This window comes from Oncorhynchus kisutch, unplaced genomic scaffold, assembly GCF_002021735.2.
Source record: "Oncorhynchus kisutch isolate 150728-3 unplaced genomic scaffold, Okis_V2 scaffold798, whole genome shotgun sequence".
Lineage (NCBI taxonomy): Eukaryota > Metazoa > Chordata > Actinopteri > Salmoniformes > Salmonidae > Oncorhynchus > Oncorhynchus kisutch.
The window spans coordinates 130,175-154,416 of NW_022262743.1; the positions used below are offsets into that span (position 1 = coordinate 130,175).

General features: G+C 41.9%; 1 pseudogene; it reads left to right on the plus strand.

Annotated features, from left to right (window-relative positions):
- LOC116362159 (adhesion G protein-coupled receptor B3-like) overlaps window positions 1–19,068 on the plus strand; it is a 105,419-nt pseudogene extending 86,351 nt beyond the window's left edge.
- The last annotated feature ends 5,174 nt before the right edge of the window (window positions 19,069–24,242 follow it).

Here is a 24,242-nt window from a genome sequence, read left to right on the forward strand (position 1 = left end):
CAGTCATGTCTGAGTGTTGTACAGTCTACAGTCATGTCTGAGTGTTGTACAGTATACAGTCATGTCTGAGTGTTGTACAGTATACAGTCATGTCTGAGTGTTGTACAGTCTACAGTCATGTCTGAGTGTTGTACAGTATACAGTCATGTCTGCGTGTTGTACAGTCTACAGTCATGTCTGAGTGTTGTACAGTCTACAGTCATGTCTGAGTGTTGTACAGTATACAGTCATGTCTGAGTGTTGTACAGTCTACAGTCATGTCTGAGTGTTGTACAGTATACAGTCATGTGTGAGTGTTGTACAGTATACAGTCATGTGTGAGTGTTGTACAGTCTACATTCATGTCTGAGTGTTGTACAGTATACAGTCATGTCTGAGTGTTGTACAGTATACAGTCATGTCTGAGTGTTTCACAGTCTACATTCATGTCTGAGTGTTGTACAGTATACAGTCATGTCAGGGTGTTGTACAGTATACAGTCATGTCCGAGTGTTGTACAGTCTACAGTCATGTCTGAGTGTTGTACAGTCTACAGTCATGTCTGAGTGTTGTACAGTATACAGTCATGTCTGAGTGTTGTACAGTATACAGTCATGTCTGAGTGTTGTACAGTCTACAGTCATGTCTGAGTGTTGTACAGTATACAGTCATGTCTGAGTGTTGTACAGTCTACAGTCATGTCTGAGTGTTGTACAGTCTACAGTCATGTCTGAGTGTTGTACAGTCTACAGTCATGTCTGGCTGTTGTACAGTATACAGTCATGTCCGAGTGTTGTACAGTCTACAGTCATGTCTGAGTGTTGTACAGTATACAGTCATGTCTGAGTGTTGTACAGTATACGGTCATGTCTGAGTGTTGTACAGTATACAGTCATGTCTGAGTGTTGTACAGTATACAGTCATGTCTGAGTGTTGTACAGTCTACAGTCATGTCTGAGTGTTGTACAGTATACAGTCATGTCTGAGTGTTGTACAGTCTACAGTCATGTCTGAGTGTTGTACAGTCTACAGTCATGTCTGAGTGTTGTACAGTCTACAGTCATGTCTGAGTGTTGTACAGTATACAGTCATGTCTGAGTGTTGTACAGTATACAGTCATGTCTGAGTGTTGTACAGTCTACAGTCATGTCTGAGTGTTGTACAGTCTACAGTCATGTCTGGGTGTTGTACAGTCTACAGTCATGTCCGAGTGTTGTACAGTCTACAGTCATGTGTGAAAGCTTTTGATATGAAGTAGAATGGAAGTAGATTACAAAAATCTTATTTTGATTAGAAATGTATTCATTCTTTATTATGAAAATGAACATAGTTTGGGTGTGATGCCTTCCTTCATGGTTTGAAATGCTTTTGAGCCAAATAAACAATATATGGGATAAATGTGGCTTTAGACAGAGAGGATAACTCTCCATCTTAACAAAACACTGGTAATCCTATTACACATTATTTTATGGCAAAAGTGTTTTGCGTCCCAAATGGCACCCTGTTCCCTATTTCTTGTACTTCTTTTAGCCAAAGCACTATCAGTGCCATTTGAGACAGAGACAATGTCTTACCTAATTGCTGGAGCCTGAAAGTGGATTGGAAAATGAGTGGCAGAGAAGCTGTCATTGCAGGGACATTTATATACACAGACTCCACCAATACAGACAGACTCTACTATTAAAGTCAGACTCCCACCAATAAAGACAGACTCTACCAAAACAGTCAGTCAGACTCCACTATTAAAGTCAGACTCCACTATTAACGTCAGACTCCACTATTAAAGTCAGACTCCACTATTAAAGTCAGACTCCACTATTAAAGTCAGACTCCACTATTAACGTCAGACTCCACTATTGAAGTCAGACTCCACTATTAAAATCAGTCAGACTCCACTATTAAAATCAGTCAGACTCCACTATTAAAATCAGTCAGACTCCACTATTAAAGTCAGTCAGACTCCACTATTAAAGTCAGACTCCACTATTAAAATCAGTCAGACTCTACTATTAAAGTCAGACTCCACTATTAAAGTCAGTCAGACTCCACTATTAAAGTCAGTCAGACTCCACCATTAAAGTCAGACTCTACTATTAAAATCAGACTCCACTATTAAAGTCAGACTCCACTATTAAAGTCAGACTCCACTATTAAAATCAGTCAGACTCCACTATTAAAATCAGTCAGACTCCACTATTAAAGTCAGTCAGACTCCACTATTAACGTCAGATTCTACTATTAAAGTCAGACTCCACTATTAAAGTCAGACTCCACTATTAAAGTCAGACTCCACTATTAAAGTCAGACTCCACTATTAAAGTCAGACTCCACTATTAAAGTTGGACTCCACTATAAAAGTCAGACTCTACCATTAACGTCAGACTCTACTATTAAAGTCAGACCGTACTATTGAAGTCAGACTCTACCATTAACGTCAAACTCCACTATTAAAGTCAGTCAGACTCCACTATTAAAGTCAGACTCCACTATTAAAGTCAGACTCCACTATTAAAGTCAGACTCCACTATTAAAGTCAGTCAGACTCCACTATTAAAATCAGTCAGACTCCACTATTAAAATCAGTCAGACTCCACTATTAAAATCAGTCAGACTCCACTATTAAAATCAGTCAGACTCCACTATTAAAGTCAGTCAGACTCCACTATTAACGTCAGATTCTACTATTAAAGTCAGACTCCACTATTAAAGTCAGACTCCACTATTAAAGTCAGACTCCACTATTAACGTCAGATTCTACTATTAAAGTCAGACTCCACTATTAAAGTCAGACTCCACTATTAAAGTCAGACTCCACTATTAAAGTCAGACTCCACTATTAAAGTCAGACTCCACTATTAAAGTCAGACTCCACTATTAAAGTCATTCTCCAGGAAGAATGGCCTTTTATAAAGACATTTCGTGCAATTGTACATCATTTTATATTACTTTAGAATAATATTGTTTTATACAGCACAAATGATGGAAATGACAGGCTACTTTGACACTGACAAAGTGATATCAATCAAAACGACCTCATCTTGAATCCATCAATAGCCTAGGCCTAGGTGTGTGGAGACGTATTGTACAATATGAGGAGGAAATGACAGGCTACTTTGACACTGACAAAGTGATATCAATCAAAACGACCTCATCTTGAATCCATCAATAGCCTAGGCCTAGGTGTGTGGAGACGTATTGTACAATATGAGGAGGAAATGACAGTCCTAGAAAAGCTTCCCAGTTTCACTGACTCACCCAATGATGCACAGCTCACTGGCCGCCGATGGCCAATACTCTCAGGCTGAAAGCCTGTCTCTCTTGTTTTACTTTGTAAAACAATGTTTGCTCAGTAGGCCTATTTGGAAGTTTATCAAATATTTGAATGGTCTACAGTCCGATTAGAGTCTTCTCCTTTAGGTAGGAGCCATTTGCTTTCTGACCTGTGTTTTTCCACAATTGTATTTGAAATATTGTGAAAGCCTGGTTCTGGCTGCATGCTGTTTACTGACAGATTTTCTGTGCGTTCCCTGGCTATTTTATTTATTTAACCTTTATTTAACCAGGAAGGGCTCATTGAGATTAAAATCTATTTTTCAAGAGCGCCCTGGCCAAGATAGGCAGCACCAAGTCATTACAAAAATGACAGACAGACAACATGAAAAACTACAAGTAATCTAGTAAAAACCATTGAATTCACAAGAGTATAAAACAGCTAATTAAAAACATTGACAGGTCTGGGAATCAGCCTCAAAATCCTTCATCAGTGATTTACAAACACCAATCAGGACAAGTTCTTCCAGTTTAAAAGTATTTTGGAAGGTGTTCCAAGACGATCGCACAGAGTACATAAAAGCCCTTTTACCAAATTCAGTTAGGACATTTGGAACAGTTAGCAGGATAAAGTCCAGCGAACGAAGAGACGACCCACCACATATCTGAACAATAAAAATGCACAAATAAAAAGGTAGTAAACCCAAAATGGCTTTGTAAATAAAAGTATACCAGTGACTGAGCCTACTAGTGACTAGAGAAGGCCAGCCAACCCTGGTATACAAAGTGCAGTGGTGCGTAAGGGTTTTGCAGTTTAAAATAAATCTCAAAGTGCCATGGTAAAGAGTGTCAATTGATCTCAAACACTGAGCGGAAGCATTCATATATAAAATATACCCATAGTCTAGTAAAGGCATAAATGTAGCTGATACTAGCCTCCTTCTGGCTTCAAAAGAAAAACCGGCCTTATTCCTAAAATAATATCCCAATTTCAGCTTAGATTTTTTGTAAATTGTTGAATATGCAATTTAAAAAAGAGGCTGTCATCAATTAAAATTCCCAGATATTTATATGAGGTTACAACCTCAATCTCTATATGCTTTGTGGTTGGGTTACATGAACACAATCCACAGCTAGGCTATTAATCCTCTGTGTCTAAATTATAGTCCTACACCTGGTGTAGTATTCTGTAGTATTTCATTTCTTTCTGAACTGACAGCAGTAATTCTATAACTTGGCAAATGTATTTAAATTAATCAGAGGTACTGCAGCTCCTCCAGCACCCTTGCCATCATGGCTTTGATTCTATAAGGGAGAAATGAAGTGCATTGCTGGAGAGATGAGAGTTGCAGGCTCATGTCTAGCAGAGAGAGGGAGAGCGATCATAGATAGAGAATCTCATTCTAGTTCTGTGTGAGATACAGGTGTGCTTCTCTCTCTCACCACAGCACCGGTCACGCCTTGCTCTCAAACATGCCTATAATGTTGTGCAAACCGTAATCCCGGGTCGGCACAACACAAATGAATTCTTAGAATATCAGGTTCTGGCTGAAAATAGGCGTTTTCACATGATGTTTATTTTTGGGGGCAGGAGAATTAGGGACGAGGCAACGGGACTGAACTCTGATCCCTTTAATTCACATGTTTATATTGAAAACAGTCGTTTCTTTCTCATGTCGGTACTGGATCCGGGAAAGTAGGATCCGGCTCAAATGAAGCACTGATTGTTAACGAGTTCCATCAGCATATGGGGTGATGGAGATTCACATTGCACTGATGCTCCAGCAGACCTGAGTTCAAATACTAAATTGAGGGACATTTAAATTGGTTCGTTAGACCAGGTAAGCTCAATCGAACCCATATAAAGTATTTGAACTTATATTAAATAGTATTTGAACCCAGGTCTGTGCTACAGCACTGTCTTTCTGACACTCAGTGTGTGAACCTAACTTCACACTATTTACAAGTTAGCAAGTACATGGTGGGAACTGAGAGTGTGTCTGGAGGCTGAAGTCATATTCTGTGGAGTAACAACAGCCTCAGAAAGCACTGAGGTTTTATCAAGAAAAGATCTCGGCCTGTATAGATGAAAAGGCCTGTATAGATGAAAAGGCCTGTATAGATGAAAAGGCCTGTATAGATGAAAAGGCCTGTATAGATGATAAGGCCTGTATAGATGATAAGGCCTGTATAGATGAAAAGGCCTGTATAGATGAAAAGGCCTGTATAGATGAAAAGGCCTGTATAGATGATAAGGCCTGTATAGATGAAAAGGCCTGTATAGATGAAAAGGCCTGTATAGATGAAAAGGCCTGTATAGATGAAAAGGCCTGTATAGATGAAAAGGCCTGTATAGATGAAAAGGCCTGTATAGATGAAAAGGCCTGTATAGATGAAAAGGCCTGTATAGATGAAAAGGCCTGTATAGATGATTTTTGAAAAGTCAGGAAGCTTCCTTTGCCTGTCACTCATACAGGATACGTCACTCTACTCCTTTAATGTCGTTGTGAGTGTAAAGTTCACTGTTCTATTTCTCATTGTTTATTTCACTTCATATATTATCTACCTCACTTGCTTTGGCAATGTAAACATGTTTCCCATGTCAATAAAGCCTTTGAATTGAATAGTGTTTTGTGATAATGTGTGGACCAACATACCCTGTAAATGGCTAAATATAATATTGTTCATGTATTCCTTTCCTGGGTGTAATTGTTTTGTTATCTGTCTAACTTTCTTGTCTATAAGTAAACTGCAAGATGTTATGCAACATGAACTAAACCTAACAGAACTAATTCCCTCCCTTGTTTTGTCACCCTCAGTGGCCAGCATCCAGAGGCTCCCGGCACTGTCTGTGATGACTGACATCAACTTCCCTATGAAGGGCCGTAAAGGCATGGTGGACTGGGCCAGGAACTCTGAGGACAAGGTGGTTATCCCCAAGGGCATCTTTCTACCACAGTCTGCAGGTAACACAACCATGATGGTGATGGTGGTGATGATGATGATGATGATGATGATGATGATGATGATGATGATGATGATGATGATGATGATGATGATGATGATGATGATGATGATGATGATGAATATGATGTATATGGTGGTTAGTGGTGGTGATGATTATGATGATGATGATGAATATGGTGGTAGTGGTGATGATGATGATGAATATGGTGGTAGTGCTAATGATGATGATGATGATGATGAATATGGTGGTAGTGCTAATGATGATGATGATGATGATGAATATGGTGGTAGTGCTAATGATGATGATGATGATGAATACGGTGGTAGTGGTGATGATGAAGATGAGGAGGAGGTGGAGGAGGAGCAGGAGCAGGATAAGGAGACTCTTCATCAGGCTGTTTAACCATGTTCTTTACTGTATACTGAGCAGCATTTGAAACTCGTGTAGTAAGAAATTGTTTCATTTCCAAATGTCCAGTAGTCATGGCTGAGTATGTGTAGTTACTTCCTCCAGAATGACCCCTTAGTTGCTCCATTATGTGACCCCACTGATCAAAATAGAATGCCTGGAGTTTGACCAACATTCTAGAATCTAGTGGTGTACAACTGTAAACCTAGCATTCCATTTCTAATGCCAGCACTAGCTGGGTCATTCCTACTCTGTGCCTTATGGACATCATAACTTATGGAGGGAAAAGTGTATATACTGTATATATATATATAAATACGATTCCATCAGAAAAAGGACATGGTTGATTTTCAGAAAAACATATTGGTCAAGCTCAGGCACCTATTTTTTTTGGTGCATTTTTCAACCTGTTAGGTGCATAACCCTAACAGGGTGGAAACTAACAGGGTGGAAACTAACAGTGTGGAAATGTGGAGCAAGATTAAGCTAGCAAAATAGTGAACTTCTCTATCTAACATATTTAAACATGTTGTGAATTTTCTCCATAATTTAGCCTAACAGGGTGGAAATGTAATACTGGGACAAACAGACTAACAACATGAAAAATATCTTTTTTTTAAAGAGATAAAACTGAGCGTTTATATTTATTTAGCTTTGCACCATTGTTTTCTTACCATTGAAATGGTGACACTTCCTGAATGTGGTGTCATTGTAGAAAGGGGTCTTTTTCTGAAATGGAAGGGTCACACAGATCATCTTAAATAAAATGATAATACATACAATCATCATTATTGATGAGAGAAAATTTAACCAAGACTATAAAATAATGAAGAAGGATTTTAAATACTTCTTGGAATAATACAGAGGGACATCGCAAAAACACCTCCGTCCCTTTACAGATCTGTTTGTGTTTTTAAGGAAAAGGACATCTGAACTTATATTAAATTCCTTCTGGGATCCACATTTTACAGTAAATAAGAAGGGGTATTTCCTGGAGACAGAAAAGGCACCTTACGGTGGGAATGACCCTGCTACAGAATGGCAACGGCAGTGATTGACAACATCTACCATGACTCTATGATAATAATTGTGTAAATGAGACCTAGCAAACCAGCAGAACCAAAGATATTGTAGTTCCCTTAATCTCGAAGTGCTTAAAGCATTAGTGGAATGGTGTCAAACACAAGGTTTCCATGTGTTTGATGATGCCATTTCATTCACTCCGTTCCAGTCATTATTATGAGCCGTCCTCCCCTCAGCAGCCTCCTCTGATGTTTGTATCCTGTTAACCCATGCCAGTGCAGAGCCCAGAGTGTAGACAGACAATTTGGTTAACTGGTTTAATCAGTCGTGTCTGGACTGTATCAATGAGAGACAAAATGGCAGTTGATTTTCTAACTCAACGCCAAAAACCATCTCACTCTTACTGAGTGGCCAAGAAGTTTAGCAGGGAGACCTATCCAGGTAGCCTCCCAAGTAGCACCCTATAATCCCTATATTGTGCAGTACTTTTAACCAGAGCCCTATGGGCCCTATGTAGGGAATAGGGTTCCATTTGGAGCAGAGATCCAGAGAACTGCTCCAACAGGTGTCGACAGCCTCCATTTTGCTGCCTTACAGCAGTGGTCACCAACCTTTTCTGAGTCAAGATCATTTTCGCAGTCAAAAAGCAAGCCGAGATCTACCGCTCAGGTAGAGAGCGTAGGTAGGGAGGTAGGCAGGTAGGGAGGGGCAGTTCCTCTTGTTGTTCCGTAGGGAAGTCCCATGGTCATGTAGTGGATGAGCAGGTAGGCAGGTAGGGAGGTAGGCAGGTAGGGAGGTAGGCAGGTAGGGAGGTTGGCAGGTAGGGAGGTAGGCAGGTAGGGAGGTAGGCAGGTAGGGAGGTAGGCAGGTAGGGAGGTAGGCAGGTAGGGAGGTAGGCAGGTAGGGAGGTAGGCAGTTAGGGAGGGGCAGTTCCTCTTGCTGTTCCGTAGGGAAGTCCCATGGTCATGTAGTGGATGAGAGCTTCGACTGGAAGCTAGTGGAGTGTGCGGAGGAGCGGGGTGACATGACAGCAGTTGGGAAAGTGCCTCGCATAAATGTTATTTTACAAGACTGATGGTACCTGCATCTGATGGTCATGGTGCTTTCAAGACAACTCGGGGGAACTCTGGGGAAAAAATGAAGTCAAAGAGTGCTCTTCAGGTCAGAAATTCGGAGCCCTAGAAAGATGCCAGAGTTTCCGACTTGGAATTCCAAGTTGGATGACCATTCAAAATATTTTTTCTAACCGGATCTATTTTTTTTTAGAGTTCCCAGTTGTCCTGAACGCACTGAAGTCGGAAGTCTGCTATTTGCTTTGAACGCAGCATTAGTCTCACCAGAGAGAGGGAGAGAGCAGCAGAGGGTCCTCCTCTCACGGTCCCTGATCTCTCCTTCCTTTCCTCTGGTGAGACTGCCCAGAGAGAGGGAGAGAGCAGCAGAGGGTTCTCCTCTCACGGTCCCTGATCTCTCCTTCCTTTCCTCTGGTGAGTCTGACCAGAGAGAGGGAGAGAGCAGCAGAGGGTCCTCCTCTCACGGTCCCTGATCTCTCCTTCCTTTCCTCTGGTGAGACTGACCAGAGAGAGGGAGAGAGCAGCAGAGGGTCCTCCTCTCACGGTCCCTGATCTCTCCTTCCTTTCCTCTGGTGAGACTGACCAGAGAGAGGGAGAGAGCAGCAGAGGGTCCTCCTCTCACGGTCCCTGATCTCTCCTTCCTTTCCTCTGGTGAGACTGACCAGAGAGAGGGAGAGAGCAGCAGAGGGTCCTCCTCTCACGGTCCCTGATCTCTCCTTCCTTTCCTCTGGTGAGACTGACCAGAGAGAGGGAGAGAGCAGCAGAGGGTCCTCCTCTCATGGTCCCTGATCTCTCCTTCCTTTCCTCCGGTGAGACTGACCAGAGAGAGGGAGAGAGCAGCAGAGGGTCCTCCTCTCACGGTCCCTGAACCCTGACACTGTCTTCCACCTGCTCTCTCCTTCCTTTCCTCCGGTGAGACTGACCAGAGAGAGGAGACACTGTCTTCCACCTGCTCTCTCCTTCATTTCCTCCGGTGAGACTGACCAGAGAGAAGGGACACTGTCTTCCACCTGCTCTCTCCTTCCTTTCCTCTGGTGAGACTGACCAGAGAGAGGAGACACTGTCTTCCACCTGCTCTCTCCTTCCTTTCCTCCGGTGAGACTGACCAGAGAGAGGAGACACTGTCTTCCACCTGCTCTCTCCTTCCTTTCCTCTGGTGAGACTGTCCAGAGAGAGGGGACACTGTCTTCCACCTGCTCTCTCCTTCCTTTCCTCTGGTGAGACTGACCAGAGAGAGGGGACACTGTCTTCCACCTGCTCTCTCCTTCCTTTCCTCTGGTGAGACTGACCAGAGAGAGGAGACACTGTCTTCCACCTGCTCTCTCCTTCCTTTCCTCTGGTGAGACTGACCAGAGAGAGGGGACACTGTCTTCCACCTGCTCTCTCCTTCCTTTCCTCTGGTGAGACTGACCAGAGAGAGGAGACACTGTCTTCCACCTGCTCTCTCCTTCCTTTCCTCTGGTGAGACTGACCAGAGAGAGGGGACACTGTCTTCCACCTGCTCTATCCTTCCTTTCCTCTGGTGAGACTGACCAGAGAGAGGAGACACTGTCTTCCACCTGCTCTATCCTTCCTTTCCTCTGGTGAGACTGACCAGAGAGAGGAGACACTGTCTTCCACCTGCTCTATCCTTCCTTTCCTCTGGTGAGACTGACCAGAGAGAGGAGACACTGTCTTCCACCTGCTCTCTCCTTCCTTTCCTCCGGTGAGACTGACCAGAGAGAAGGGACACTGTCTTCCACCTGCTCTCTCCTTCCTTTCCTCTGGTGAGACTGACCAGAGAGAGGAGACACTGTCTTCCACCTGCTCTATCCTTCCTTTCCTCTGGTGAGACTGACCAGAGAGAGGAGACACTGTCTTCCACCTGATGGCAAAACTTGAGTCACACCACATCTGCCTCAGGCACAAATTCATGTTGTTCCTATGACCAGAGAAAGGGAAATATTCCTCAATATTGAAATAGACAAGCTGCTAATAATAATAAAAAGGCAGGGTAGATACACATCGTTACTCATTCATTGCAGCGCGAGTGGAAGTAGGGAGAAGCAAGTTTTATGCTTTGTAGTAACGTTGAATAATAACAGTGTTGACAGTCCTGAATAATAACAGTGTTGACAGTCCTGAATAATAACAGTGTTGACAGTCCTGAATAATAACAGTGTTGACAGTCCTGAATAATAACAGTGTTGACAGTCCTGAATAATAACAGTGTTGACAGTGCTGAATAAACTTAGACATGAACTCGCTCATAAAAAAAACACTTATTTGCTGTTGACAGTCTCTCTCTGGTCATTGTTTTAAGAGTTATGAAATCTCATGTAGGCATCAAACTTTGCTGTGGCCGAGGTTGTGGGAGCCGTAGGCACAATGAAATGGTTCAAAATGGGAACACTTTGCTTACCCGTATACAGGGCTTCTGAATCAAGTGCACATCCCACCCACAGGGCTTCTGAATCAAGTGCACCTACCACCCACAGGGCTTCTGAATCAAGTGCACCTACCACCCACAGGGCTTCTGAATCAAGTGCACCTACCACCCACAGGGCTTCTGAATCAAGTGCACCTACCACCCACAGGGCTTCTGAATCAAGTGCACCTACCACCCACAGGGCTGCTGAATCAAGTGCACCCCCCACCCACAGGGCTGCTGAATCAAGTGCACCTACCACCCACAGGGCTGCTGAATCAAGTGCACCTACCACCCACAGGGCTGCTGAATCAAGTGCACCTCCCACCCACAGGGCTGCTGAATCAAGTGCACCTACCACCCACAGGGCTGCTGAATCAAGTGCACCTCCCACCCACAGGGCTGCTGAATCAAGTGCACCTACCACCCACAGGGCTGCTGAATCAAGTGCACCTCCCGCAAACAGCACAACACAAATACATAAAGGGAGTGCAAAGCCTTTATTTGTGGCATTTCTACAGAAGTGTTTGGTGATTGATTAGGAACCTCTTGAAGTGACCACTGCCTTACAGGCAAAGATTCATTGGACCATCCCTTTATCAATGGATCATTGTTGAGGACAATTTAGCTGATTGCTGCTGGCAGGAAAGTTGTGAAGTGGCTTGTTTCGCTGCCTGGTCAAATATAGCTCCAAATAAAGCCCATCATTAAGAGTTAGTCTGCGTCTGTGGCCTGATATGTTGGTTTATGACTATCTGTTGACCCTGCGCTGTGGTGTTGTTGAGATTATTAAGGTTCATTACATCTTTCAGATGGCCAGCCCATTCATAAGACACTGTACAACCACTACCACAACTAAACTGTCCTGTAACCAACGGTGTCCAAACTGATTTCCTTCTGCCCATCAGACATGGATGGATCACCTGTTTTCATCCTGGGGACAGTCCTATACAAGACTCTGGGACTGATGCTGCCTTCACCAAGGTAAGATGGACCATACATCTTCTCTATCAATATCTCTCTCTCTCTCTCTCTCTCTCTCTCTCTCTCTCTCTCTAGCACTCTGTCACTCTCTTTCTCTCTGTCACTCTCTTTCTCTCTGTCACTCCTTCTCTCTCTGTCACTCCTTCTCTCTCTCTCTCTCTCTCTCTCTAGCACTCTGGCACTCTCTTTCTCTCTGTCACTCTCTTTCTCTCTGTCACTCCTTCTCTCTCTGTCACTCCTTCTCTCTCTCTCTCTCTCTCTCTCTCTCTCTCTCTCTCTCTCTCTCGCTGTCGCTGTCTCTGTCTCTGTCTCTGTCACTCCTCTCTCTGTCTCTCTCTCTGTCTCTCTCCCTGTCTCTCTCTCTGTCTCACTCTCTCTCTGTCTCTCTCTGTCTCTCTCTCTCTCTGTCTCTCTCTCTCTCTCTCTCTCCCCCTCTCTCTCTCTCTGTCTCTCTCTGTCTCTGTCTCTCTCTCTGTCTCTCTCCCTGTCTCTATCTCTGTCTCTCTCTCTGTCTCTCTCTGTCTCTCTCTCTCTGCCCCTCTCTGTCTCTCTCTCTGTCCCTCTCTGTCTCTCTCTCTGTCTCTCTCTCTGTCTCACAGCAGAGGAGAGGGAGACAGAGGGAATAAGTAGTCATTTGGGACACGGTCCAGGCGAGACAGCAGTGAGATGTAAAATATGATCTCAACTTTATTCTCTGACAAAGTGTCTGCTGCACTGCCTGAGTGTAAATCCTCCAATAGTATTTGACAGGTAGTGTAGGCTATCCAGGGAGGGTTCATAAAAGACTCCTTCCACTTTGCTTTTCCAGGAAATGGCCTCTACATTGCACTATATGTACTTGCAAAAGCTCATTTTACGTACTGCACTATACATACTACTGTACCTACGAGGATACAAAAACCCTTCTCAAGGCACATTATATACAGTAGATCAAAAATGATGTGGAGGTAAAACAGACATATTACTACCATGATGCATCATTCTACCAGAACATCATCAATACTTCAAAAGGAAAAATGGCATCACTTTCTTTCAGAATACCGTAGTAGAATACAATCTTTCAGTCGTGTAATCCATAGATGACAAGCCAATTATCAAAGAATCCATCAAAGCTGATCAACTCAAGTTTCCCTGTAACATTTCATGAATTAAAACGACAAGCTTTGCTCCCAGACTCAACAACAATTAATCTCTGCTTTCTGCTGAGGAGGATGACACCACATCTGTGTCCCAAATCGCACCCTATTCCCTATATAATGTACTTCTTTTGACCAAAGCCCTGGTCAAAAGTAGTGCACTAAATAAGGAATAGGGTACCATTCGGGAAGCAACACAAAATTGGGTTAAAATAATCATCATAATATCTGAACTCCATCCTGGTTAAATCATATTATGTTCTCATACTACTAATTAGAAGGGACAACGGACGACTAAGCAATATTTCATGGTTGGTTTATGCTTTCAAGCTGGTTTCCAATATTGTTAGTTATTCTGTTTATCAGTTTGGACATTACTGTCATTACGTATCGTCAAGGCTCTCACCCAGTTAGAGCAAGGCTGCGTATGAGATCACACCCTATTCCCTATGTAGGGCTCTGATCTAAAGTACACTTTGTAGGGAATAGGGTGCCATTCGGGACACAAGCCTAGAATTTGAGTCTCTTGCATAGAGTGAAAGACAAAAGGATGCCCGAGCAAAAGCTATACAAAGTAAGATACATTGAAACAACCATCTGTGTTAATATGAGTTCATGTTTTACCTTTATTTAACCAGGCAAGTCAGTTAAGAACAAATTCTTATTTCAATGACGGCCTGGGAACAGTGGGTTAACTGCCTGTTCAGGGGCAGAATGACAGATTTGTACCTTGTCAGCTTGGGGGTTTGAATCAAATCATATTAAATCAAATGTATTTATATAGCCCTTCGTACATCAGCTGATATCTCAAAGTGCTGTACAGAAACCCAGCCTAAAACCCCAAACAGCAAGCAATGCAGGTGTAGAAGCACGCAACTTGCAACCTTCCGGTTACTAGTCCAACACTTTAACCACTAGGCTATCCTGCCGCCCCATTTTTGTCACAAAAATGTGTACACATCAGTACTTTATTAAAATTATAACAATGACTTTACCAATCTTCTCTCTTATGCTGATACAGAATGAGCCTAGGAATGTGGCCAAGTCCTCTACTTAGCTAACGTCAGGTGGCTAGAAGCATTATTCTCTATGATGGGCGTGTCACCCATCAGTGTGTGGCTGTAAAGATATACAGAGCCTTCAGAAAGTATTCACACCCCTTTTTCCAAAGCCTGAATTTAAAATGGATTCAAAATTAGGTGTTCTGTCATAATGTCAAAGTGGAATTATGTTTTTAGAAATTTTAACAAAGTCATTTAAAATGAAAAGCTGAAAGCTGAAAATGTAATAAGTATTCAACCACTTTGTTATGTCAAGGAGCCTAAATAAATTCAGCAGTAAAACTGTGCTTTATAAGTCACATAATAAGTTGCATGGCGTCACTCGGTATGAAATAATAGTGTTTAACATGATTTTTGAATGACTACCTCATCTCTGTACCCCACACTTACAATGATCTATAAGATCCCTTAGTCGAACAGTGAGTTTCAAACACAGATTCAGCACAGATTCCATAAAAGACTAATGGTATTTTCCAATGCCTAGCAAAGAAGGGCACCTAATTGGTAGATGTTTTTTTTATTTTTTTAAGCAGACATTGAATATCCCTCTGAGCATGTTAAAGTTATGAATTACACTTTAGACGATGTATCAATACACCCAGTCACTACAAAGGTGATTCTAACATGTATTGACTCAGAGGTGTGAATGCTTACGCAAATGAGATATTTATATATATTCATTTTCTGTTAATTAGCAAACATTTTCTAAATGCATGTTTTCACTTTGTCAATATGGGTTGCTATTAATGTTTCTCTCACATAATTAGTTAGCGCTGGTGTACAGCGCTGGATAGCTAGATAGTTAGCTACTGGCTACATGTTAGCTAGCTGGCTAGAGATGTTACCTACAACAACCCACAATCAGATGTATTTTGCTGTTGCACAAAGCTTGCTTTTGACAGAGTAGACAGCTTTTGCAACAGGTCCTCATACACTGAGAGGAAAACCAATAGCAGATAAGATAAAATAACACATTCAGCAATGGTATCTACCTGAAGTGAAATGCAGCCATCAGTCAGTCTCTCTTCAGAGCAGTGATCTACCCACGGGGTCCCGTTTCTTTGTTCCCAGTCTCAACTAACCCAAACAACACGGCACTCCACCCTTTCAAAGAAATGATGTTGCTATTCTTAGCTTCCTTGGGAGTGCTGCACTACAACTATACATTAGCCCACTGTAGGATGGTCCTGAAGGAAATATAGTCAAATAGATATAATCTACTGATGAAATTATAGCATTAGCAGTGCAGATAGATTTCCTCTGGTCACTGATATTCTACTCTTATAAAAGCCATCCATTGTTATTGTATTTCCTCTGGTCACTGATATTCTACTCTTATAAAAGCCACCCATTGTTATTGTATTTCCTCTGGTCACTGATATTCTACTCTTATAAAATCCACCCATTGATGTTGTATCTGCACTAGTTTTCTTTGTGATCCAGTCCTAAATCCATATTTGACTTAGTTATGTGGCCTGTTTATGGAAACAGCAGACAGACTGACCCAGATTGTGGTGTTCTTGCCCAGGATCAAACATCGAACCCAGTCTTTCTCTCTAGAGAGTTCCAGACGTTCTATGGAACATCTTTGGGCCCAGCTGAGAGCTCTAGAACCTTCTCCGACCCTCCCTAGAGAACTGTAGGTCAGACACTGTCAGTCAGAAACCAAAATGGCACACTATTCCCTACATTTAGCACTACTTTTGACCAGAGTCCTTGGGCCCAGTCAAAAGTAGTGCACTATATTATAGGGAGTAGGGTGCCATTTGAATCAGTCAGTCATTGTAGTATCAGTTTGGTGGTGTCACAACCTACTGTTTTGTTTCCCCAGGAGGTAAATGAAAGAGAGAGAGATGAAAGAGGGAAAGGAAATGTGACATTCTCTGTTCTCCACCCCATGACACACGTTCCCTTGAAGATGAAGACAAATCAAGTGCAAAGAGGACATAGTGTAGATCTGAACCTGGAAAAGTACAAAGGCTCCAATTAACTTCCTTTTGAGTAGTTCTCTTTCAGTCTCTTTTTGTGGGGCAGTTCAGGTGAGGTGAGAAGAGAGGCAGGCTCAGAAGTGTACCAAGACCGCTTTCTACCAAGTCACCCTTTCATGAACTACAATGTATTATTATGTTTCAAAACACATTACCACTGTAGAGAGAAAGTCATCCATTTTTATTCAGCAATAGAATCCCCCCCCCCCCCCCATATCTATATTCAGGAAGTAAATAAGCTGAAGACAAAAGGAGAGGAGGCGTGTCATTTGAAGTTGGTTTGGGGATTTGTCTTGCTTTGCAGTGGAGATAGACTAGATATACACTGCATGAGATGAGGGAGAGGCACTGAATGCGTCCCAAATGGCACCATATTCCCTGGACCCCAGGATGGCAGCAGCTAATGTGGATCCAGAATAAATACTGTGTAGTACTTTTGTAGTAGTGCAGTAAAAAGGGAATTGGGTGCCATTTGTGATACAGACAGTGTTTAAAGATCTCTGTTAGATTCAGGTTGTTTGGTAGAGACACTTCACCGTGATTCATTTAACGTAGAAAAGGCCAGACCTCCAGACGTGTCTATTTTCAATCTTTTGTGACTCGCTCCAAATGGACCATGAAATCACACCCTAAGTTGGCCCCCCAGTGCCTAAGTTGGCCCCCCAGTGCCTAATTTCTCTCCTCTCACTCTGTCTGGGCTCCAGTTCACATGTATTTGGGGTGTGTCATTTTGTGTGTCAGGTCTTGTCCTGCAGTGCACAGCAGGTGTGTTTGTCAAGTGCCTCACAGAGAGGTGTGACATGACATTTTGTGTTGTTCTTGCATCAAAGGACATTGATAATATCAGATGAACCTGAATGTGCATCAATAGTATCAACATTCTGAATGAGGGGTCATGTTGTAAACGCTGTATATGATTTTATCTTTGGTAAGTCTATGAAACACAACTCATTTAGGGAAACATTTATTAACACACCTTTTGTGCAAAATCCTGACTCACAAAGAAAACTCTCCCAGAGATTGTAATGCATTTGTCTGACATATACCCTTATGATAAGACAGAACAAAGTTTAGTCATATGGTTTGTACGATTGTGAAGCATTTATGTAGTGCTTATAAAGCCTTTATGTAGTGATCATGAAGCCATTATGAAGCTATATATAGGCTTTATAAGATGTACTTTGTTTAAAGTGGGACCGAACACACGGTATTTATGTAGCAGTGCCTAAGTGACACAACTTCCAATCAGTGTACTTTTTTTTTTAACCTTGATTTAACTAGGCAAGTCAGTTAAGAACAAATTCTTATTTTCAATGACGGCCTAGGAACAGTGGGTTAACTGCTTGTTCAGGGCAGAACGACAGATTTGTACCTTGTCAGCTCGGGGGTTTGAACTTGCAACCTTCCAGTTACTAGTCCAACTCTCTAACCACTAGGCTACCCTTCCGCCCCCATCTCATGGTGTACATCACTCTGTTTTCCACCCAGGAACCACACGGCAGTGAGCTCCAAAGTCATTGCTGTCACAGTGAGACCAGAGCCCAGGATAACAGAGTCACACCTGGAGATCGAGCTGGCTCACCTGGCCAACGTAAGGACCTTTATTTTATTCATCTTTCATCTTTCATTTGAATTCATTCGAGGGCAAGAATGACCTCCTCACAATGTAAGTACCTGCCCAAGACTCCCTCACTTCTTGAAAAGGCATACAAGCGACACAGAGAAGGCAGATGTTTAATATCCAATCAGATAATTGTGTAACCGATACATTGGACCCAGTTACATGACGGTAATCCATGTACCTGAGTCCACACTCAAACACGGTTACCAAATATATTGGACCTATATCACAAAGCATCTCAGAGTACGAGTGCTGACCTAGGATCAGGTCATCCCTGTCCATATTAACCTAATTAATTTCATTATTAAAGGCAACTACTCTGAGACGCTTGATAAACACAGGCCCAGACCTGAATCAGGAGGACAAGTTGAAATATATGGGCTCTGACAATGACATGCTGCTTTTGCATCACCTTGGACGACACCTCTGAACGATAGTCTTTATCTCAGAGATTAACTAAAGGCCAGGGTTGTAAAGAGAGCTTGTCCTTGTAATTATCTGGACAGTGCCATCTCTCTCTCTCTCTCTCGCTCTCTCTCTCTCTCTCTCTCTCTCTCTCTCTATCTCTCTCTCTCTCTCTCTCTCTCTCTCTCAATCTCTCTCTCTCTCTCTCCTCTCTCTCTCTCTATCTCTCTCTCTCTCCTCTCTCTCTCTCAATCTCTCTCTCTCTCTCTCAATCTCTCTCTCTCTCTCTCTCTCTCGCTCTCTCTCTCTCTCTCTCTCTCTCTCTCCCTCTCTCTCCCCTGACACACCTACTACACTGGGCGCCTGCAAATTAATCATCGAATCAATTACTCTACCATTGTTTGTTGGCTAATGCACTCTAAACGTGTGGCTGTAGCCATTGTTGGGTACTTCAATGCTTATTGAGGCTAAAGTGATTCAAAGTGAAACTGCCACCAATTCTCATTGGCATTTTACATTTAACCCTGAACTGCAATCTAAAGAGGTCTTGCCATAGCCGTTAGTTTTAAAAGAACAATTTGTTTAGTGAGTTATTCTTGGATAATTACGTGCAGAAATGACTAACTGTGAGGCTTTGGTCATTTTGTTGTGGTTATCTAATGAGTGAAGGTTTTCAGCGTGCTCTCTTCTTCTTGGTAATGCAGGGAACCCTGAGTCCTTACTGTGCACTGTGGGATAACAGCGTCATGTAAGTAAACAAGCTTTCCTTTCTGCTGTTTTCTCCTTGCTCTTCTCTAATCCATGGTGATGCTGATGTATCTGTTATGTATGGAATTACGCTTTTGATTTCAATTGATATAAACTATATTTCTAAATGCTCTGAAGATGAAAACACTGTTTTGTCCGTCTTCTACGAGGTTCAAGGGTGCTTACTTTTGGCAAAGTGTACTGTACGTAATTCTACTCAGAATGTCTTCAGACGATCCTATACTCTGTATGTATTAGCTTCGGGGCCGCCGTCCTCTGTAAGGGGATCTGAGGACAATTACTTCAGCAGAAAAAAAACGCCTATGAAGATTAAAATCAGATGAAATGAATAAATCTTCTAAATACCATCGGGGAATTTTAGTCTGGGTCTGCATCCCAAATGGCATTCTGTTCCCTTTTATCGTGCACTACGTTTGACTAAGCCTGGGCACTTTATAGTAAATAGGGACGCAGTCTGACTTTTGCCCTTCATTGTGCACTACTGTTGACCAAAACCTGGGCACTTCATAGGAAATAGGGACACAGTCTGACTTTTGCCTTCATTGTGCACTACTGTTGACCAAAACCTGGGCACTTCATTGGAAATAGGGACGCAGCCTGACTTTTGCCTTCATTGTGCACTACTGTTGACCAAAACCTGGGCACTTCATAGTAAATAGGGACGCAGTCTGACTTTTCTCTTGACAACGTATAATAACATGAGGGGAACAGGGACATGACATCACCGATCCCCTGTTATCTCACATACAGGGACATGACATCACGATCCCCTCTTATCTCACATACAGGGACATGACATCACCGATCCCCTCTTATCTCACATACAAGGACATGACATCACGATCCCCTCTTATCTCACATACAGGGACATGACATCACGATCCCCTCTTATCTCACATACAGGGACATGACATCACGATCCCCTCTTATCTCACATACAGGGACATGACATCACCGATCCCCTCTTATCTCACATACAGGGACATGACATCACCGATCCCCTGTTATCTCACATACAGGGACATGACATCACCGATCCCCTCTTATCTCACATACAGGGACATGACATCACCGATCCCCTCTTATCTCACAAAACAGGGACATGACATCACCGATCCCCTCTTATCTCACATACAGGGACATGACATCACCGATCCCTCTTATCTCACATACAGGGACATGACATCACCGATCCCCTCTTATCTCACAAACAGGGACATGACATCATACAGGGTTCCTGTATTTCATTAAGCTACAGACACCTATTATCTCACATACAGGATTCCTGTATTTCATTAAGCTACAGACACCTATTATCTCACATACAGGGTTCCTGTATTTCATTAAGCTACAGACACCTATTATCTCACATACAGGGTCCTGTATTTCATTAAGCTACAGACACCTCTTATCTCACATACAGGGTTCCTGTATTTCATTAAGCTACAGACACCTATTATCTCACATACAGGGTTCCTGTATTTCATTAAGCTACAGGCACCTATTATCTCACATACAGGGTTCCTGTATTTCATTAAGCTACAGGCACCTATTATCTCACATACAGGGTTCCTGTATTTCATTAAGCTACAGACACCTATTATCTCACATACAGGGTTCCTGTATTTCATTAAGCTACAGACACCTCTTATCTCACATACAGGGTTCCTGTATTTCATTAAGCTACAGACACCTCTTATCTCACATACAGGGTTCCTGTATTTCATTAAGCTACAGGCACCTATTATCTCACATACAGGGTTCCTGTATTTCATTAAGCTACAGACACCTCTTATCTCACATACAGGGTTCCTGTATTTCATTAAGCTACAGGCACGTATTTTTCTGCAATTGTATGAGACAATAAGCGGCGAAGGCCAGAGGAAATTCAATGTAGGTTTTGAATGCATCTCTTGTCCTCTGTGTTGTATTACAGCCGTAAGAGCACACTGATAAGGGTCAATGGAATGAAAGATCCTCTGTGTTGTATTACAGCCGTTGTATTACAGCCGTAAGAGCACACTGATAAGGGTCAATGGAATGAAAGATCCTCTGTGTTGTATTACAGCCGTTGTATTACAGCCGTAAGAGCACACTGATAAGGGTCAATGGAATGAAAGATCCTCTGTGTTGTATTACAGCCGTTGTATTACAGCCGTAAGAGCACACTGATAAGGGTCAATGGAATGAAAGATCCTCTGTGTTGTATTACAGCCGTTGTATTACAGCCGTAAGAGCACACTGATAAGGGTCAATGGAATGAAAGATCCTCTGTGTTGTATTACAGCCGTTGTATTACAGCCGTAAGAGCACACTGATAAGGGTCAATGGAATGAAAGATCCTCTGTGCCGTTGGAATATCAAGGAACTCAGTGATTTGATAGAAGCTGGTTTCAATGCCATCGTTATTGTTCCTTGTGTTCTTTGTTCCTTACACATTGTGCGTCAGAAAATATACCATCATCATATAAGTTAGACTCAAATCGTATCTCTATTTAATTTAACATGCTTTATTATTCTGGTTTCTTACTCCTCATCTGAAAGGACTAGATAGCATACAGATGTAGGACCTTAATTTGATCCAGTTTGCAACAGCAAGAAAAATAATGCTGCAGCAACAGGAAATGTTAATAATTATGTGGATTATAATTCATGGACATTTTTGTAGGGGTTGATACTATTATCGTGAAGGGAAAGCAAGTCTGAAATAACAAACTTTAGAAGCCTTCTTAAACTCAAAAGCACTACAAGTTGCATTTCCTGCTGTATAGGAAAATTCTCAGTAACAAACGAGTGACCAAATTAAGATCCTACATCTGTACAACGTTTAAATTGAAGAATGTCAACAAATAACGTCAACTATATATCCCATACACAGTTCCCTTCATCTGTTTCTGAAACATTTCAAATGTTCTTAAAAATTCGTAGATTGAAACAGAAACAGACTCCCTCCCAGATTTCAGAAACATTGTTCTTCATGACTCATTATTTCCTTCTATACTGTGTGTTCTATCCTTCTATCCTGTGTTATATCCTTCTATCCTTTGTGTTCTATCCTTCTATGGTGTGTGTTCTATCCTTCTATGGTGTGTGTTCTATCCTTCTATCCTTTGTGTTCTATCCTTCTATGGTGTGTGTTCTATCCTTCTATACTTTGTGTTCTATCCTTCTATGGTTTGTGTTCTATCCTTCTATGGTGGTGTTCTATCCTTCTATATGTGTGTTCTATCCTTCTATCCTGTGTTATATCCTTCTATCCTTTGTGTTCTATCCTTCTATGGTGTGTGTTCTATCCTTCTATGGTGTGTGTCCATCCTTCTATCCTTTGTGTTCTATCCTTCTATGGTGTGTGTTCTATCCTTTCTATACTTTGTGTTCTATCCTTCTATGGTGTGTGTTATATCCTTCTATGGTGTGTGTTATATCCTTCTATGGTGTGTGTTTTATCCTTCTATGGCGTGTGTTCTATCCTTCTATCCTTGTGGTATATCCTTCTATGGTGTGTGTTCTATCCTTCTATCCTTTGTGTTCTATCCTTCTATCCTTTGTGTTCTATCCTTATGGTGTGTGTTCTATCCTTCTATACTTTGTGTTCTATCCTTCTATGGTGTGAGTTCTATCCTTCTATGGTGTGTGTTCTATCCTTCTATACTTTGTGTTCTATCTTCTATGGTGTGTTGTTTCTATACTTCTATGGTGTGTGTTACTATCCTTCTATGGTGTGTGTTCTATCCTTCTATACTGTGTTATATCCTTCTATCCTTTGTGTTCTATCCTTCTATGGGTGTGTTCTATCCTTCTATGGTGTGTGTCCTATCCTTCTATCCTTTGTGTTCTATCCTTCTATGGTGTGTGTTCTATCCTTCTATACTTTGTGTTCTATCCTTCTATGGTGTGTGTTATATCCTTCTATGGTGTGTGTTATATCCTTCTATGGTGTGTGTTCTATCCTTCTATGGTGTGTGTTCTATCCTTCTATCCTGTGTGTTATATCCTTCTATGGTGTGTGTTCTATCCTTCTATACTTTGTGTTCTATCCTTCTATGGTTGTGTGTTATATCCTTCTATCCTTTGTGTTCTATCCTTCTATCCTTTGTGTTCTATCCTTCTATGGTGTGTTCTATCCTTCTATACTTTGTGTTCTATCCTTCTATGGTGTGAGTTCTATCCTTCTATCCTTTGTGTTCTATCCTTCTATCCTTTGTGTTCTATCCTTCTATGGTGTGTGTTCTATCCTTCTATCCTTTGTGTTCTATCCTTCTATGGTGTGAGTTCTATCCTTCTATCCTTTGTGTTCTATCCTTCTATGGTGTGTGTTCTATCCTTCTATACTTTGTGTTCTATCCTTCTATGGTGTGTGTTGTATCCTTCTATGGTGTGTGTTATATCCTTCTATGGTGTGTGTTCTATCCTTCTATGGCGTGTGTTCTATCCTTCTATCCTGTGTTCTATCCTTCTATGGTGGTGTATATCCTTCTATCCTTGTGTTCTATCCTTCTATCCTGTGTTCTATCCTTCTATGGTGTGTGTTCTATATCCTTCTATACTTTGTGTTCTATCCTTCTATGGTGTGAGTTCTATCCTTCTATCCTTTGGTTCTATCCTTCTATCCTTTGTGTTCTATCTTCTATGGTGTGTGTTCTATCCTTCTATCCTTTGCGTTCTATCCTTCTATGGGTGTGTGTCTATCCTTTATGGTGTGAGTTCTATCCTTCTATCCTTTGTGTTCTATCCTTCTATGGTGTGTGTTCTATCCTTCTATGGTGTGTGTTCTATCATTCTATGGTGTGTGTTCTATCCTTCTATACTTTGTGTTCTATCCTTCTATGGTGTGTGTTCTATCCTTCTATGGTGTGTGTTCTATCCTTCTATACTTTGTGTTCTATCCTTCTATGGTTTGAGTTCTATCCTTCTATCCTTTGTGTTCAATCCTTCTATGGTGTGTGTTCTATCCTTCTATACTGTGTGTTTATCCTTCTATCGTGTGTGTCTATCCTTCTATCCATCTCTCCTGTGTGTTCTATCCTTCTATCCTTCTATCCTGTGTGTTCTATCCTTCTATCCATCTCTCCTGTGGGTTCTATCCTTCTATCCTTTCCCCTGTGTGTTCTATCCTTCTCTCCTGTGTGTTCTATCCTTCTATCCTGTGTGTTC